This window comes from Plutella xylostella, chromosome 14 (genome assembly GCF_932276165.1).
Source record: "Plutella xylostella chromosome 14, ilPluXylo3.1, whole genome shotgun sequence".
NCBI classification, from domain to species: Eukaryota; Metazoa; Arthropoda; class Insecta; order Lepidoptera; family Plutellidae; genus Plutella; species Plutella xylostella.
In genome coordinates, this window is record NC_063994.1 from 9573786 (window position 1) to 9579785 (window position 6000).

The window sequence follows — 6000 nt, forward strand, 5'->3', positions numbered from 1 at the left end:
CGAAGCTTTCATGCAGGCTCGGCAGCGGGTCGGCGTGAAGCAGTGCTGGACGCGGGACGGCTGCGTGGTGGTGCTGGGCGCTGACGGGAAGCAGCATCGCATCGTGTCGCTCGCCGAGCTGGACCAGGTGTGTCCGCCGGCGAGCCTGAACTCCGGTGTGGTGGCGCCAAAGGCCAGCGGCAACAAAGCGCCGGATGCCTCATCGAGCTCTGGCAGAGCGAAGCGTACGGTCTCGAAAAAGTAGCGTATGTTAGATCCATTTTTCTTCGTCGCCTTGCTGCTCTTCGAAACGATTTGCGTACCCTACATTTCCGTTTTTATTTATTTTAATGAAGTAATTTAGGTTCAGTTTCGCTTCAAATTTGTTTTTCTTAAACGTCACGGTCACGTCCACAGAGTACGTAATGTCACGTCATAGCATTAAAATTTTTGACAGTTGACGTTACCCGTGACATCTTTGTCTGGGCGTCTGTGATCTGTGTGTATAAACTTTTTTTTTTCTTCTTATTGTTTCTTTTTCTTGTTTGTCATTTAGTTGCGTTTGGAAATTGCTTCTATTTATATTTATTTTTTCCTCACAACTGGCAGGTGGAATGATAATTATAAAACAAATTGATTTTGTCTATCTAGGTATTTAAACATTATAATTTTATTATAGGTATAGGTATATATTTATATTATTTATTTTATAAAGCTTATTAAATGAGTTCTGATGGTTCTGATCACAACAAAACTTGTAGCAGTGGTAGTGAGATCCTGTTCGATTGTGTGTCCTCTTCTGATGATGAGTTAAACAGTATTGACAGCTTCCATAGTATCCCCTCATTAACTGACAACCTTAACACTATTTTTTCCGATGTCCCAAAAAATTTCAACGTAGTTCACATAAACGCACAAAGTATCCCGGCACATTACTCTGAGTTATTAGCTTCTTTCGATACAAAAAATATTCATGCCATTCTAGTTTCAGAGACATGGTTAAAACCGTGTCTGCCAACAACCTCCTATTCATTGCCAGGTTTCATCCTAGTGCGCAATGATCGTATTGGTAGTCGCGGTGGAGGAGTTGCAATCTACCTACGCTCTCATATACCATATTCCGTGGTTAGTATGTCAGCTCAGCCTCCACCAGACAATGCCGGAGAGCATCTTATTTTAGAAATCACACTATCTCAAAATAAGACATTGCTTGGGGTGTACTATAATCACTCAATGTATAATCATTTCCTGAATTCATTTGAAAAACTGCTTGAAAATTATTTTCCCGTATATAAGCATATGATTATTATGGGTGATTTTAACACCTGCCTGCTGAAAAACGACGTGCGATCCTCTTCCTTCATGTCAGTAACACAGGCTAGCAATATGACTTTACTTCCCCTAGGTGCTACCCACCATTTCCCTAATTGTGTCCCTACCCTCCTAGATTTAATACTAGTTTCGTCTCCAAGTCATGTTGCCAAACACGGACAATGTGGGGCTGATGGCTTTTCCTATCATGACCTCATTTATTTATCATACAAAATTCGCCCCCCTAAGGCTAAACCTAGAACTCTCCTTCAACGCAATTTTGGTGGCATGGTTCTGGAAAACCTTCGCAGGGGTTCCGCTCATCTGGCATAATCTTTATTGACCAAAACTCATTTCGCATAACTCGTATGGTCTAAACTTTTTTGGCCGAACCATCACTTTGCCAAGACTTATGTGGCATAAGGCTCGTTTCGTCTAAAACTCTTTAGGCACAATCTTTAAACACCTAAGTTTCGTTTGCTCAAATTTATGTTCGTCTATACCTATGTATAATCTTGTTTCTCCTAATGTTATCTTAATAAATAATATATTAAGTATGTAGTAAATGTACAAATTGTGGTATTTTTCTCCTACATCCCGAAAATCACGATATTGTATGATCAAAAAATCGAAAGTTAACGACCAATATAATTATTACAAACCCCATGAGATCGAAACCTAAAAATAGGTGCGACGACGAGCAAAGCGAGGAGGAGCGTGTTAGGTGCACATGTTCATCAAAACCAAAGCGGAGCGCAGCGAAGCGGAGCGGAGCGTTTTCCAAACAGCGGAAACAATACAAGGCACCAGTTTGCGCTATGTAGGGAGACGCTCCGTCAAAGTTAAAGCCAAACTAATATTATTACTTTGTATAAACCTATGCCATAGCATTATTAGGCTATTCAAGATTTGGCCATACCATTATTAGGCTAAACAATGTTATGCGAAACAACTTTTTACTAAACGAGATTTATGCCATACGATTTTCGGCGTAACGAGACTTTGACCAAACGTACTATGCAATACGAGATTAGGCAAAAAAATCTTATGCCAAAAAAGGTAGAACCCCTTCGCAGTGATGCGCGGGCTGCAGCTTGGGACGAGGTTTTTAATGCTGATACGGTGGATGAGAAGGTGTCAGTGTTTAATTCTCTTATCATCCAGCTGTATGACGTCCATGCGCCCGTCAGATCTGTCAGAATGAAGCATTTCCCGGCACCATGGTTGACTGACGAAATCAAGATCATTATTAATCGGAAGGTTGCAGCAAAGTCCAAATTTAAATCTCGACCTACTGACCTTAATAGGGACAAATATACTGCGCTACGTAATCACTGCAATAAGGTGTGTAGGGACGCACAACGACGCCATATTCATGAATCAATTCAAAACGGTGATCCAGCCAAAGTCTGGAATTTCCTCAGGTCACTCGGAGTTGGTAAATCCCGCTCTCAAACTTTTCCTGCAGATCTAGACTTAAACCTTCTTAACCAACATTTTACATCGTCAGTAGCCATGGATAGTGCAACTAAACTTAGAACATTGAACAATCTTTCTACTATACCAACTCCTGACTTTTCCGAATTCAACTTTAGCCATTTTACTGATTGTGACATTGAGAGAAGTATACTTGCCATCACTTCTAACGCTGTCGGTAGTGACAGCATAAGTCGGAACATGGTACTCCCTATCCTGGACATAATCCTTCCCGTCATATCCCACATATTAAATTTTTCCATCTCCTCTAATACGTTCCCATCCTCTTGGAAAGACGCCCAAGTAACTCCTTTGCCCAAAAAATCCAACCCATCCTTTTCAGACTATCGCCCTATCTCCATACTTCCTTTCCTTTCCAAAGTCCTCGAACGTCTCGTCCATCACCAGCTGAACAGGTTCTTAGTGCAGAATAATCTCATGAATCCTTACCAATCTGGATTCCGCCCAGGACACAGCACGGTAACGGCATTAGTAAAAATTACGGACGACGTTCGCCAGGGTATGGAGAACGGAGAGCTGACTGTGCTGTCGCTACTTGACTTCAGCAATGCTTTCAACACAGTGGATTTCGATATCCTCTTGGGGGTATTACGTTCTCTTAATGTATCTCCAACGGTAATTGACTGGTTTCATAGTTACTTGCACGGACGCCGGCAGCGAATCCGTATTGAAGAGTCCTACTCTGTTTGGTGTAGTACTACGGCTGGTGTCCCGCAAGGTGGTGTGTTGTCTCCTCTTCTCTTCGCAATATTCATAAATAGTATATCCAACAACATCTCTTCTTCCTACCACCTTTATGCAGATGATCTACAAATTTATAACCATGCTCCAATTTCCGACCTCCCAGTTGCCATACATAAAACCAACACTGACTTGGATTATATACTGGCGTGGAGTCAAAATCACGGTTTGAAAGTCAATCCAACCAAAACACAAGTCATTATATTAGGCAGCCCCAGATTCAGCTCATTTGTTGACTACAATGCCCTCCCTCCAATAGTTTTTGATGGTGTCCACATACCTTGGAGTAAAAAGGTGAAAAACTTAGGGGTCTACATGGACAATGCTATGACCTGGAAGACGCAGCTTGATGAGGTCAGTCGGAAGGTGTTCGCTTCTGCAGGATCACTCCGCAGACTGCGAAATTTCTTGCCCACAGCCACCAAAATTGTGCTTTCTCAATCCCTACTTCTTCCTATTCTAGATTATGCCGACTCATGTTATCCCGATCTTACCGAAGAGCAACTTAACAAACTTGAGCGCCTCCAGAATGTCTGTATACGGTTTATATTTGGTTTACGCAAGTATGACCATGTTTCAGAGTATCGCGCTAAGCTCAAGTGGCTCCCCATTCGCCTTCGCCGGAATACTCACATTCTTTCACTTCTTTACTCAATACTGTTTAACCCAGCGTACCCCGATTATCTCAAAGAGCGATTTCACTTTCGACATGAATCCCACAGCCGGGGATTACGTTCTTCAGAGAACCTACGGCTGAATATTCCACCTCATACCACAAAATTCTTTAGTGACTCTTTCACTATACAAGCAATCACCCTATGGAACGATCTCCCACTTAGTATACGGAAAGCACCGTCATTGGCCTCATTCAAAAGGATGTTAAAAGACCATTTCCTCGGCTCTTGATTGAAGATCACTATATCCTCTTTAATATGCTTATTATTATATATAAGTAACATGGTATGTAGTTTATTATATATCAATATATATTTTAATATATTATATATTATGATGCTAGGTATATAAATTATATATGTAAATATATTGTAGGTAGTATGTTTTGGTATATTAAATATTTATGGTAGGTATATTCTTTATTCCTGCTACACTTTACCCTTTACATCTAAATATCCTTCCACCCAAAGGTTGTCTGGAAGAAATCGCTTTTAGCGATAAGACCGCCATTTGTACATATGTGTTAGATTAAGTTTTGTATTGTTGTCCATATTTTTGTGTGCAAATAAAGAGTATCTTATCTTATCTTATCTTATTCGGCATAGCAGAGTCACTAACCACTACGCCATCCCATCCCCCATTTTCCTATGTAAAGTAAAAGTAAAGTAAAGTAAAGTAAAAATGTGTTTGTATTGAAATCAGCTTTCATAACTTTTATGGCTACGAAGGCGTAGCAAGTCTTCTTTGCTACGAGGTCACGGCTACGGCGTAGCTGGCTACGTGCAAGTTACGCCATACTATGCCCGATATTATGAGCTTTTTATTAATTTTTATTAAATTTGATTTTGTTAAGTCAATTATTTGACATTTATGACATGACAGCTAAACTTAAATTAAGTTTTACAAGTTTCCACATAATTTGTTAACTAATATGAGCGTTATCGTTATTAATTTGTGTCCTTTGAATTAAGGATGCAAATTAAACGTGTGTTTTTCTATCTGTTTTACTTTAATGGCTGTTACTGCATTTTTTTCAGGCAGAGCAGAATACAAAATACATTTATTCTATTTGATATTTGCAACCCTTACGTGAAGACACTTTGAGGAAAAACTTTAATTATGTAGATAGGTAATTACTATAATCATCAAAATGATAAACCTACAACAAATGTTTACCCCTAGAACCAAAAGACAAATAGTGAAGAAAATTAAATTCCAAATGAATAGCCGTCTAACACTAAAACGATCCGGTAACTAGTGAGCGATTTGAAATGCAAAATATTATAACCACTGCACGCTGTGGCTCCATTTAACAGCATTTTCCGAGCCATTGGCCCAAATAGCTGGGACGCGAGCCGTATTTACCCTGAAAAGTCAGAACCGTACGTTTTGCGATGGAAAAATCAAACTAATACTCGCCGACTAAGCGATAAAAGTGCGACTCAATCGGTAAAAATGCGAGTAATAAAGTTAAAGTTGAGAGTGCTGCGAGCTTTCATGATTAGCCAATTGTATTAAGGCCCGGGTCTCCTATTTACGCCGTAGTTCGCGTCCAGCGTCACGCCGTAGGCCACGTCACGATGCTCACTATACTCGTAGAAATGTACTGATGCGGTCTCCCTCACACGCCGACGTTGGCGCGTAGACATATGAGCATTGTGACGCGGCCTACCGGCGTGACGCTGGACGCGATTTACGGCGTAAATAGGAGACCCGGGCCTAAAATCGTATTGACGTATAAATGAAAATGAGAGCAATTTATAAATGTCTGAACTGATTTTGATGTAACATGATTTA